This window comes from Lepidochelys kempii, chromosome 2 (genome assembly GCF_965140265.1).
Source record: "Lepidochelys kempii isolate rLepKem1 chromosome 2, rLepKem1.hap2, whole genome shotgun sequence".
Classification (NCBI taxonomy): Eukaryota; Metazoa; Chordata; order Testudines; family Cheloniidae; genus Lepidochelys; species Lepidochelys kempii.
In genome coordinates this window covers 176179649-176193827 of record NC_133257.1, presented here as the reverse complement: position 1 = coordinate 176193827, position 14179 = coordinate 176179649, and the positions used below count along the sequence as shown (strand labels likewise).

The 14179-nt window shown below is 41.7% G+C and overlaps 1 protein-coding gene across 1 annotated transcript in view; it reads right to left on the bottom strand.

Annotated features, from left to right (window-relative positions):
- COA1 (cytochrome c oxidase assembly factor 1) overlaps positions 1–14179 on the bottom strand; it is a 67912-nt gene that overhangs the window by 32288 nt on the left and 21445 nt on the right. Inside the window, exon 2 of the mRNA XM_073332818.1 lies at positions 5709–5816. The gene's annotated coding sequence lies outside the window, so the exon portion shown is untranslated. The remainder of the gene's footprint in view (positions 1–5708; positions 5817–14179) is intronic.

The window sequence follows — 14179 nt, the reverse complement described above, 5'->3', positions numbered from 1 at the left end:
CACCCCTCACCCCCACCCCACAAGTTTCTGAAGCAGGAGGGAGTGGTTTGGTTCCCCCCCCCCTTTTTTTCATTTCACTTTTTTTTGGGATTACCTATCACCATGACAGCTAGGCAGCCTAGATTAACAAACTCCTCCCCATCTATTCCCTTGGGCCAATTACTTATGCCCTAACAAGAATGGCTTAAACAACATAAATAAGACTAACTGGACAAAAATCTGGGAAGGAGGAGTTTGGGCCACTTTTAGAAAGAAAATGCAGAGGGCAGACGAGTCAAGGGGCAGAAAGGAGAAGAGAGATTTTATTCTTCGTCTCTTCCTGTTATGTCTTTCCCTTTTTTCCAAACCTCTTTGCAATTCTTGAGCTACGGTCACTACACATAATTTGACAAAACCTAGGCTCTTCCAAGTTACGATGAATTAATGCTTCCTACCAGGGCATTACAAGCTTTCTAAGGTATGGACAACTGAAAGGTTAGCAGTGGTAGTAACGCAATAACAAAGAATTAGAAAATACCCTCTGTCCACCCACACACAGCAATGGAAAATAAAACTTGTTATAGCTGAGATCTCAGAGTACAGTGCCTGTGAAAACTGCAACTTCTAGTAAAAGCCTATGTTGTTTGCATTTCCTTTTGTTACATTTGATTGCTAGGTATTTATTAAACAAAGCACTCTCTTAAAGTTGCAATGTTTATACTTAACATTAATAAAATCTCAAGACACGATTGCTTCAAAAATCCATTGCCTGAGGTCAAAGCCTAGGAAATGGAAAATGTAATTTCAGAGAAAGATGAGAGCAAGTGCTGAGGCGTGAATTTTTAATCACAGGTTAGTACAACTGACTAACACTTATGTAAGATAATTGTTTTGCTATTTAGACCTGATATTTGTATTTCTGGAACTAAAGTTCAAAACGAAGCTGTGTTTCCACTTTCTCTAAAAATCACAGGGGCTGTTGGATTCTGGAAGAAAATAATTATTTTTTATTTTATTTTATTTTATTTTTTAAAAAGCAGGGAAATAATGCTGCGTGACAGGTACAAATGGAGATTGCAGTAGTTAAAGGATCTGTCCTGTCTAGAACCATATGAACCTTTGAGTTCCGTCTAGCGTTTACTTACATTACAAAAGAATTGCAGCACACTGGTACTATCACCTTTATTTGTATTGAAATCCATGTAACATACGTACAGTATTCTAACAGATCAGGTTTGTTTCACGATGTGTCAGCACAGGATTACGTGTAGCTGTGACTCAACATTGCCATTTCGGTTGCACCATCATGATGAAGCAAACGTAAATATAAGATCAGGATGTTGCACTCATCTTTTCCCCTTTCCCACCCTACCCCCTTTATTGTTATGAGGTTGAGGAAAGCATTGTTTGTGTATCTCTTTTTGGAAAGGTATAGGGCATAAAGGCCATTTTCTTTCCCTTGTGGGAGGGGCAATTGGTTCGTGTGGGTTCCCACATCACCACTCCAATTACTCAGCGCAGCTTTCTGTGTGTTGGCAAATTCAGGGAGCGTGCAATTCGTGGACAGCAGGAACAGCCCAGTGGCTGGGGCACTAGTCTAAGACTTGAGAGACTAGGGTTCAATTTCTTGCCCTGTAACAGACTTCCTGTGTGGTCTTGGGCAAGTCACTCATGCCTCAGTGCCCAATCTGTAAAATGGGGATAATACTTTCCAACCTCACCAGGGTGTCGTGCAGTGGTGAGCTGGAGCCGGTTCGCGCGAACCAGTTGTTAACCCGCTTCCCTGCAGGGGGCGCTGAGGCTTTGATGGGCTCCGGCTGGGAAGTGATGTAATTCCTCCTCCAGCCGCCAGGGATGCTGCACTGAGGGAGCCATGTGGACTGCCGCCTGGCCCTGGGCACGAGCCCTGTTGTTGCTGCTGCTCCCCTAACCCCTGGCCCTGGGTTCCCGATGCTGCCTGGTGGGTCCCTGGCTGCTCTGCTGGGCCTGGGCTGTGTCCTGCTGCTCTGAGCCGCTCTCCCCATGAGCACCCACCACCCGGCCCACAGCCCCTGCCCTGCCCGCAGCCAGCCCCTGCCGCACGCACCCCCGCACTCCCTGCCCGCAGCCAGCCCCTGCCGCACGCACCCCCTGTACCCCTGCCCGCAGCCAGCCCCTGCCGCATGCACCCCCTGTACCCCTGCCCGCAGCCAGCCCCACACCCCCTTGCCTCGAGCTAGCCCCGCTCCACACCCCTGTCTGCAGCTGGCCCAACGTCCACTGGTGCCCTGCAGTTCCCAGGGCAGTAACCCTGCACACCTGCTTCAATGAGGGGGGCAGGGAGCAGCTGGGGCTCACACATGTGCACACCCTAGGGTGACCAGACTGCAAGTGTGAAAAATCAGGATGGGGGTGAAGGGTAATAGGAGCCTATATAAGAAAAAGACCCTAAAATTAAGACTGTCCCAATAAAATCGGGACATCTGGTCACCTAGCACACCCCCAGGGACTGGCAGGGACCCACACATGTGCAACGGAGCTCATTTCTAGTTCAGGCCCATCTTTTTAAAAAAAAAACTTTAGGCAGGGTTAACATACATCCGTATTGTCCCAGACAGGTCAGGCTTTTTGGTTTTTAAATTGCCGTCCGGGAGGAATTTTTAAAATTTAAAAATTCCTCCTGGGAAAAATAGGGATGTATGGTAACCCTGTTGATACAAAAAATACATACTGATCCCTTAAATCACAATTTTTCATAGGGAACTGGTTGTTTGGCAGCTCATCACTGGTGTCGTGAGGATAACCACATTAAAGGTGGGGTGTTGCTCAGGTACTATAGTGATATATCTTAGACAGACATTCCTGTGAGCTGTGCTCTTCTCATTCTGAGACTTAAGCACCAATCAGACCTGCAGAATTTCCAGAGGTCCAGACAAGCCAGCTCTTTGCTGGGTTGTGTATCACCGCATGTGAGGGCGGACAGGCAATGTGACCAATTTTTTTTACCCGCTCCTGTGTATTAGGCGTTTATTAAATCCACCACCTTTAAATAGCAGAAATGCGTGGTGACCGTACCACTTGGCATCCTCCACCAGATGCTTCCTATGAGTTTGGTGCTGCCCTTCAAACCATGGAAGCAGGTATAGGCTTTTTAAAAAAAAAAAAAAAAAAAATTCACCTATTTGTTAGCCAATTTTACCTCCATTGTGTCCGAGCAGGGCTGAGGGTCCTTGTTTAGTCTATCTGGCCCCTGAATGTTATTGCTGCTCTTAGGAAATACAGCTGTCAGTAGGTTTTCCTGGTTGCAAATATATGTTCATTAAGGACCGAAAATATTTAATTAAATTTTAATTCATAAAGTGAATACTACGAGGTTAATTATAGCTTTTTAGAGGCAGTGTATGGGATTTGGAGAGATTACCTTCTAGTGTTTAGCACAAAGTGCTGTCTCTTCCACAAAGCTCTAATTAGCTGGCTTTTTTTTTTTTTTAATAGCCAGTTTCCAAATGATTGCTCAGTAGTTCCCACTTTGTTCTTCATCAGCAGTTTCCCTAGCACAGCTGCTTCACAACAGGAATATCCCTCCAGTTTGCACTGCAGGGACCAGACAGATTATTTATTACAAAAGGTGCAAGCTAATGGAAGAGCAAAATGCAGGCCAGCCTAGTTCAACACCTGCAATTGTCTCAAGAGAGGCTACTTCTAAATAAATAAATTAAAGGAAACAAACCAGAAGCATGAAAAAGAATAGACCCTTTGCAGATACGGGCAAGCAGCTACTCCAAGAGCACAATTCTCTTCTGAAATCTGCAGTGGTCGTCTCCAGTTGTCTAGTCTGCTTTCCATACGTATGTCAAACTCCAACTGTCATCAATGGAAGATGAGAGCACATGTGAAGAAAGCAGCATTTTGGAGCGGAGATCTATTGTGTGACTCTGAAGAATTTTTCCTCTAATCCTTTAGTTGTCTTCAACCCACACTTTTTTTCTTTTCTTTTTTAAAAGGTTAAAAATTTGACCTATCCTTCGATTGCCTATACTTTAAATCTGGCTACTTTCCAGTAATGTGCTGGATGCCTCAAAGAACAAGGGTAAGAAGGTCTGTTCAGCACATCATTAAAGCAAGGGCACATTTCCTACCCTAGGAAAGATCTCTGTAAACATATGGAGTAGCTTTTACTTAGACACCGACTTCACGCTGTGTTGGTGATATCACATGCTCCAGGAAAACTCACTGCACACTGGAACCAGACTACTGAAGTCTGTTTTGCTCCCCATATTTTCAACGTTATGCTACCGAATGAGTTAACAGCAAGTTAACACTGTTGGTTATTAGTGGGTAAAATTTTTCAAAGTGCAATAGGTGCTTAGATGCATAAATCCTATTGACTTTCAGTGACAGCCAGCTACTAAATGCCAAAGCCACTTTGGAAAATTTTTACCACTGCCTCTTAACATAGCAACTGCTTTGCTGCCCATGTGATGCTTACCCAGCTGGTGGATCTCTTAATCCAGGTGGAGTGCTATCCATATCACAAAGAGCCACCACAACTGTTGGAATCTCAGTTGAGAGGCCCCAACAATGAACAGATAGACACAGAGATACTTTACATGGCTATAAATAGTCCCCAGACTAGGTAAGAGGCATGTTGCCCAGGTAACGTGGGATAGCAGGCATTGTCACCCCCCGGCGGGGAATAGTTCTGCAGTTAAATGGAAGCCTCCCACCCAAAGCTGTAGATCTTTCATGAGGACTAAACCTACTTGCGTGCAAAACGCACCCTGCCTTACGACTCTTGGTTCAGCAGGGCACATGATGTTCCACCATACTGTATGCTGGTGACTTCAAGTGGAGTGGGACCTGGTGAAGTGTGAAGTTAAGACTAAGCCAAGGGCTGGGTAAGTTAGCAGCGTGCTATATACCTCTTTCACTCTGGTTATTGGAGGGATTCAACACATTACTGGACTTTTCAAATCCTACATTGTTAAAGGATCCTTCATCTAACTCTGCATGTTTGGGGGCCCATGAATGTGCGTGTATAAAAATGATTGATTTTTTTCCTAGCACTGAACAATGGTTTTAAGCTGCACTTATTCTGACTCTTATGTAGTAACACAGTGTCTGTGCACAATGGGCCATATCTTGATGGCCTTATTCACATTCATTCAGTCCAGTGGTCTATTTGTGGGGCTAAGAATAGCAGCATGTGTGCCTCCCTATGAGAGTGAGTGATACAAAAGCACTGCTATGTTTGTAAAGGACCAAAGCCTCACCCTTCTCTTGTCTTGTGCAGTTCTTGAAATACAAATGTTATCTGATAATTTTTCTGAAAATTTGATCAATTCCAAGTGCGTGCATGACAAGAGCAAATAAAAAATAAACCTAAGAAGTGTTCTGTAATCCCTTATAACTTGTAAAGAGCCCCCAACACCTCTTGGGAAACCATTCTATTTCAAAAACTTTGCTTATGTTCTCTCATAGTTCCCCTGCCTTGTTTAATTAAAATACTAAATGAAACTTGTGTTAGAAAAAACAGAAACTTGGTTCCTTAGGGATTCAGATCCAGTGGCTTATTCCTTTCATGAAACCTAAATCGCGTCCATTGCATCACAGCCATCACCACAACACCTAATGGTGGATTGTAACCGCGAATAGGGAAACAAAGATTCTGCTTTCAGGAGCATCAAAAGGGAAATACCAACAGTGATCTAGGTAGGTGCAGAACTGTCTTTAGGAATACACATATTTACCTGAGACAGCAGTCTCTGAAGATGAAATGTTGATGTTCAACTGCAGAAAGAAATCCGCAGATTTCTGTGGCAATAGGAACTCTTCAAGTTCCAGTACTTTGGTGCCACCTAGTGAAGAGATTTTAAAATATTATTCGTGTCCATCAATTTTATCTCTTTTAAAAGCAATAAATGAAATACTTCAAATCAATGTAAATCCAAATGAAGATCGCCATCTCTCTCTTGTTTTAAACAGCCATGAGTATATCATAAATAAAAATTAAATATTCATAGGATAATACTCTCACCAGGTTAGTGAAAGCAAAAAATATAAACTTTCTTAACTGTAAAACAGACTTGGGAATTCGGCACAACTAGGCACTAATCTTTCCTTCTATTAAAAGAAACATTTATTTAAAAAATTGCTTGTCCATGGGCATTTTCCCTTCACTAGAATACCTCCAAAGTAATGGGACACAAAATCTTAAAGCTCTCCAGGTTCTTGAGCAGGGGAAAGCTTCGTTATAACCAGTGGAGATCTCTCCAAGGACCAAAGCATATTAAGCACTTAAATAAGCACTATTTTGTTCTGAGTCCAACTGGTCTTGCTGTCAGATAAACTTAATATCCATATATTAATACACATAGCTTGCACGCTTGCCATTTATGTCAAGCCTAACACAGCAGTAGGATTTTCAGAGGGATTTGTTCCCTTTAAAATTTAATCCAAGCCACCAACTGCAGAGTGTGGTTTTACCATGGACATTGCTGAAAAATAATGTAAGGTGAGATAAAATATCTAATCCTGAAAGAATCCCAAAGCCTTCTGTATTACATAATTATACTATCCTATAGATCACACTTACATATCGAGCTATACGGAGACTTGCTAATATAATGTAAAAGATGCACAGTGGGAGCGATTCACTGTCTGGTCAATGGAGGATTGCACTGAACAAGCCCTTAAAGAACTGGCCAGCAGAAAGAGCACATTACTGACCTTATTACAAACTGTTTCAGTAGGGCCGAGAGCAGGCAAGCCAAATTGCATGGGATCCAAGGAAGTGTTTAAGGAGCAAAAGTAGAGCCACCAGGTCTAGACATTGCTAAAGATGCTTGAAGGCAAAGGGTGGGGGGAGGGGGATGGGATGAGGCAGTGAATGGATTTGTTGAAGACTGCAGAGAAGGGCTAGATGAAAGAAGCTGACTGTCAGAGGCAAGGAAGGGACAAAAGAAGAAGCAAGAGGTTGACAGACCGGAGAAGGTAGGGCTGAGTGATTACTCGAAGTAATACTGGCTTTTTTGCATCACAGTGGAATTATGGAGGGGAAATGGTAGCATTACTGGACTGTACATGGAGAATACACCATTGTACATTGTGGCATCTTGATTAGAGTGGGAAGTTGGGATGAGGAGGGTCAGACTTGCTTTGATTGTAAGCTCTTTGAGGTAGGGACTGCCATTTCTTATGTGTTTGTACAACACTGAATACAATGGGGTTGGGGCCTTTAGGTGCTACTGCCACATAAATGTAAAATACTAATAAAAATGAAAGACACTAAAATCACTGGCCTGATGGTCTGTGGGCCGTATGCAGTCGGTGGGTGATAGTCTATGGTCCACACAGAAATATATGTGGTGTGGAGCAGATGGCAGTCAGTGTTTCCAGTTTATAGGCAGAGGTAGGGCAGGGACATGAGGTCAGACTTAAGGTTTTGTTAATGGGCAGTGTGATCACTTGCATGTTTATTTCAGCAACTCTGTGAGGTAATTTGAATACAGATTTAACTGCCATTAACTGCTCATTTTCAATTACTGTTTAAGCTGCAACAACCCTTAGCGCGCACACACAAATAGCAACTTGATCAATTTTTAAAATAATCTTGCCTGTGATATTACTGTGTGTTCTGATTATACAACTCGGTGACCTGTCCAAATCATGAGTCATATTGGGCCAAGTCCACTCCAGTGGAGCTCCACCTACTGACATGAGCTACTTGCATATAGCCCAATATCTGTAATACCGCTTTTCCACGCAATCAATTAAATTTAGTTTTTTTACTATATGGTCTTCTTGAAATCAATAACCTACTATTCTACTCGCTAAAATGGTATAACTAAAAATATATTTAAACTGCAAATAGCAGCTCACTCAAATCAAAGCCATTCTTACTGCTCTCAGAATAGTATTCATACAACTGTACATGAAAGATGCTAAAAGTGTATCTTAAGTAAATTGCAATTGTCCAATTCTCCGAGTCCTGAAAAGAGCAATTAATATGGATTCTCCTTTGCAGAACTGCTACCATTCTATGAATAATAAAAATAGGGTTAGTAATGTACATATCCCCTTTTTGGCTACATCATCACTTTAAAAAGTGTTTCTTCTCCTAAGAAAATGAATTTAAAAGCCTTCAATGTTAATATATTTACTTAAAAAGCACCCTTTGTTCCTAAGAAAATGTTTAATGTATTTTGATCCAAAGGCAGAGCATTTTCATTAGTGTTCCCACTGTTTTTACATTTGTCCTTTCATGTCCATGCATTAAGGCTCTGTTTAAAACCTGTCTATACCCCTAATCTGCCTGGAGAGCTTTTTCTGGATATTCAAAGCTACACTCAAGCCTATAACAAAAGGGGGAGGGACACAAGACAGAGAGAAGTGCTACGCATAAAGTTCAACACAGCCTTCTCACATAAACACACACAAGACTTTAAACTACAAGGCATGGCATTTCCACAGCAAGCAATTTCTCTAGACAACTGATTTATTAGGGCCTGTAAAAGCACCTTGAATCTGAGGTCCAGATGCATTCATTCAGGTCTATCATTGCTGCAATCTATCCATGATAGAATAAAAAATGCTCTGACTCTCTGATGTGGGTGTGATGGAGACCTGCTAAAGGGCCCAGTGATGCTATCTAAGGCTTAGGTGACAAGTGCATAAACCAGATTACCAGATCCTTCAATTCAGAATCTTTGCACTTGCTTCTATATCTGCTGTGGAGCAACTACTGGCTTAACAACAACAGGTGAAATCCTGGCCCCACAGATGTCAATGGCAAAACTCCCATCAGCATGAATAGGGTCAGGATTCCAAACAAAACTAAGAGCATAACAAACTTTAAGAAATTCCCTGGCCACCTTGAGCTACACACTTGCCCACTCAATGCAATACTATAGTGAGCAGTAGAGTTGTGACAACAGGGATAGAATTTCCTGCTACCAAAGCACTGTCCCCTACCCCAGTCTCCCTTAGCTGACAGAAGTATAGGCCCCATCAGATGAGGATGAGCAGGAACTGAGTGGGACACTGTTTTCCCACCTCGTAAAAATTTGAGATCCCCCCCCCCAAAAAAAATTCCCATCCTGAATCAAATTCATGAAAATTTGAGGGGGAAAAAAGTAAAAAAACAAAAAAACAAAAACAGTTCAGTCAAACATTTTTTGGTTTGAATTTTGACCAATTTTTTTATTCCAATAAATTTAAAAAGTCATTTTGAACTGGAATTTGTCATTTTGACATGTCAACTTGGTTTTTTTTTTTATGTGTGGGGTTTTTTGGGTTGGTGTGTTTTTTTGTTTTGGTTTTGGCACCACCCCAGCCCCCCCCCAAAAAAAATTTCTGGTCAAGATGTTCTCGAAAAGTTTTGGTTTAAACAAACCAGCATTTTTCAACAAAAAGCCATTTTGGCAAAAAATTCCCAACCAGCTCTAGTTTTGACCCACCTGATATAGCGCAATTTTGGAGGAAAGGATTAGAGGACATGGAAATCTAGGACCAAATTCTCTGCTGGAATAAATGGGCACAAGTCAACTGACTTAAATAGTTTTGCCCACTTGTCATAGCAGAGAATTTTGCCAGACCAGCCTGGACAAATGCATGGATAATATTTCACTCTGAAGGACACATGACAAAGAAACGGTAAATAAATAAAATCACTGATTTTGTCAAAAATATTAGAGATGGAGTGAAACACAAAGTGGTACTGCAGAATGCCTAGAGGCCTAAACAGGTGTTCAACACTGAATAAGTTATTTCTTTTCAAATATACTGTAAATTACACAGGTTGCCATTTCATGCCAAATACAAACTTATAACAGAGTGAGTAAATCCATTTCATAATACTGGATACAAACCCTCAAACTAGTCAGCCTAGGCCTGCATTAGTCTCTGGAGTTGTAGTTTCTCCTCTACACAATCATGTTAAAAGGAGCTAATGCTTAATTATGTGCATACACAGAAGGATAAGTACCATTGAGTCTAGATTTCCTGAGCATTTAATTCAAGTAGTCTTTTAAAACTGACTTAGGGGTTGTAAACGTATACTCCCCCTTGCTGCACACACTTATTAATAATGGGAATTGTACTGGAAGGGAAAAATATGCTCTAGCCCCACTTTGGCCAAATGTAGATTATTTCAGGTGCACGCTTTTTACATGTGTGTTATATACACCAATCAATACCTTCCAAATTATATTTTGCTGGAAAAACTTTCCCCACAGCCTTATCAGAATGTATTAGATCAACTGTACCATGTAATTATAAAAAATGAATAAGTTAGGTGGTCTTATTCCATATTAATCCCATCAATGTTCTATTTATTCAGTGCGTTCTACCCTGCCCTGTCCTTTCTGGTATTACTATTTATAATCCTCAGCTCCTCCTGCCAAAAACCTACACCACCACTCAGTTTCCTTGTAAATTTACTTCCTATCTGGGCTTGCATCTCAGAGGCCAGAAAACCAATGCAATGTTGTACAACAGGACCAAAAGTGTTGCAAGGTGGAGACATTATTGTCCATTTCTCACCCCCTCCTCCCCTCAAAAAAAAACCACATACCGGAATGTCAGGTAGTGGCTTAAGCCTGGGAATTGGGAGGTCTGAAGTCTAGTCACTTATTTTCCCAGTCTATAAAATAGGAATACTACTCTTTCACAGGGGGGTTTTGAGACTTAGTTAACATCTTTAAAGTGGTTTGAAGCACCCAGCTGGAAAGTGCACTAGAAGTGCAAAAAGAAAAGGAGTACTTGTGGCACCTTAGAGACTAACCAATTTATTTGAGCATAAGCTTTCATGAGCTACAGCTCACTTCATTGGATGCATAAAAGTGGAAAATGCAGTGAGGATGTTTTTATACACACAGACCATGAAAAAATAGGTGTTTATCACTTCAAAAGGTTTTCTCCCCCCACCCCACTCTCCTGCTGGGAATAGCTTATCTAAAGTGATCATTCTCCTTACAATGTGTATGATAATCAAAGTGGGCCATTTCCAGCACAAATCCAGGGTTTAACAAGAGCGTCTGAGGAACAAGGGGCGGGTAGGAAAAAAAAAGGGGAAACAGGCTTGAATAGAGACTGGGAGTGGCTAAGTCATTATGCAAGGTAACCTAAGTTAATTGTATCCAATTTGCAAATGAATTCCAATTCAGCAGTCTCTCGCTGGACTCTGGTTTTGAAGTTTTTCTGTTGTAATATCGCAACTTTCATGTCCGTAATCGCATGACCAGAGAGATTGAAGTGTTCTCCAACTGGTTTATGAATGTTATAATTCTTGACATCTGATTTGTGTCCATTTATTCTTTTACGTAGAGACTGTCCAGTTTGACCAATGTACATGGCAGAGGGTCATTCCTTACACATGATGGCATATATCACATTGGTAGATGTGCAGGTGAACGAGCCTCTGATAGTGTGGCTGATGTTATTAGGCCCTGTGATGGTGTCCCCTGAATAGATATGTGAGCACAGTTGGCAACAGGCTTTGTTGCAAGGATAGGTTCCTGGGTTAGTGGTTCTGTTGTGTGGTATATAGTTGCTGGTGAGTATTTGATTCAGGTTGGTGGGCTGTCTGTAGGCAAGGACTGGCCTGTCTCCCAAGATTCGTGAGAGTGATGGGCGTCCTTCAGGATAGGTTGTAGATCCTTGATAATGCGTTGGAGAGGTTTTAGTTGGGGGCTGACGGTGACGGCTAGTGGCGTTCTGTTGTTTTCTTTGTTGGGCCTGTACTGTAGTAGGTGACTTCTGGGAACTCTTCTGGTTCTGTCAATCTGTTTCTTCACTTCAGCAGGTAGGTATTGTAGTTGTAAGAATGCTTGATAGAGATCTTGTAGGTGTTTGTCTCTGTCTGAGGGGTTGGAGCAAATGCAGTTGTATCGTAGAGCTTGGCTGTAGACAATGGATCGTGTGGTGTGGTCTGGGTGAAAGCTGGAGGCATGTAGGTAGGAATAGCGGTCAGTAGGTTTCCGGTATAGGGTGGTGTTTATGTGACCATCGCTTATTAGCACCGTAGTGTCCAGGAAGTGGATATCTTGTGTGGACTGGTCCAGGCTGAGGTTGATGGTGTGATGGAAATTGTTGAAATCATGGTGGAATTCCTCAAGGGCTTCTTTTCCATGGGTCCAGATGATGAAGATGTCACCAATATAGCGCAAGTAGAGTAGGGGTATTAGGGGACGAGAGCCGAGGAAGTGTTGTTCTAAGTCAGCCATAAGAATGTTGGCATGCTCAACCAGCAACTACATACCACACAACAGAACCACTAACCCAGGAACCTATCCTTGCAACAAAGCCCGTTGCCAACTGTGCTCACATATCTAGTCAGGGGATACCATCACAGGGCCTAATAACATCAGCCACACTATCAGAGGCTCGTTCACCTGCACATCTACCAATGTGATATGCCATCATGTGCAAGCAATGCCCCTCTGCCATGTACATTGGTCAAACTGGACAGTCTCTACGTAAAAGAATAAATGGACACAAATCAGATGTCAAGAATTATAACATTCATAAACCAGTTGGAGAACACTTCAATCTCTCTGGTCACGCGATTACGGACATGAAAGTTGTGATATTACAACAGAAAAACTTCAAAACCAGAGTCCAGCGAGAGACTGCTGAATTGGAATTCATTTGCAAATTGGATACAATTAACTTAGGTTACCTTGCATAATGACTTAGCCACTCCCAGTCTCTATTCAAGCCTATTTCCCCATTTCCCCCCCCCCCTCCCCCGTTCCTCCGACATTCTTGTTAAACCCTGGATTTGTGCTGGAAATGGCCCACCTTGATTATCATACACATTGTAAGGAGAATGATCACTTTAGATAAGATATTCCCAGCAGGAGAGTGGGGTGGGGGGAGAAAACCTTTTGAAGTGATAAACACCCATTTTTTCATGGTCTGTGTGTATAAAAACATCCTCACTGCATTTTCCACTTTTATGCATCCGATGAAGTGAGCTGTAGCTCACGAAAGCTTATGCTCAAATAAATTGGTTAGTCTCTAAAGTGCCACAAGTACTCCTTTTCTTTTTGCTAATACAGACTAACACGGCTGCTACTCTGAAACCTGTCATTATAGAAGTGCAAAGTATTACTTATGATGGAACTAGCTCTGTCCTTGCATGACATTTAGGGAGGGTTGAACGTCTTTCAGAAGGTAACTTTGTGCAACAGCTTTAAAATGTTTTAAAACTCCTACCATTTCAGAACCTTATTACCAAGGACACTACAAAGAGAGAATGTGTCCTAGTGGTTTTCCCAGGACTGGATTAAAGTACCATCAAGAATAACCGGAACCTGTACTTTAGTAAAGTTTGCTTGATCAGACAGAGCTTTTTACCTTTTAGATTTCAGTCTAGGTTTGTTTCTCCTTTTTAATGGTGTCATCATTAAGTGGCTATTAGGAAGTTGCCTCACGTTTATGATAGAAGTACAGTATGCAGTAATCATAGGAGGCTATTGTTCAAAACACAACCATATACAAACACTTCCCTTGGGCTGTAACTCAGAAGAATGTATTTATTAGCAAACTTTTTTTTTTTAAAAGCTTTGAATCAAGACAGGTCTTTTCAGTGCTAGACCCACTTTACAAACCATAAATTCTCCAGTGTGCTGATGTGAGACTCTGCTTCAGTAATAAAATTGTTCGTTCAACTAAAAAATTTCACCCGATCAACCTCCACTGATGGTTAATCAGAAATCAAAATGAAATAGCTATAAAATGATGCGTGCGTTTCTCTTAAACTATATGTCAGATGTCGAATAAAAGCATCAAGACCTGTTTCCAAATCTACCCTCTTCTTAATTAGGGAACCTGGCCCACTCAGTGTCTGGCTACTCTGCAAAATTGGGTAGTTGAGTACAGCACACATCATAGCAGTTAGCCATGTGGTATCTTTGTGGTGTTTTCCCACATCTCCCTAATTCTCAAGGCAGAAAAACAAACAATGTGAGCTCTGTACAAAACCAGAACAAGACATTCAGTTTCAGTGATCCACCATTACAGTTAGCCTCCAGCCCATTATAAGGCCTCACTCTACATTTATTAAGCAGGAAATGTGTGAAACAGAAAAATGGATAAAATACTGTCAGCTATTCTTGTAAAGGAATTTTCATCATATAGGGGAAGACAACAGGTTATTTCATCCTCTGAAATGCTAGTTTTTGACACTTTCTTTACATTATAACGAATCTTTCAGTTC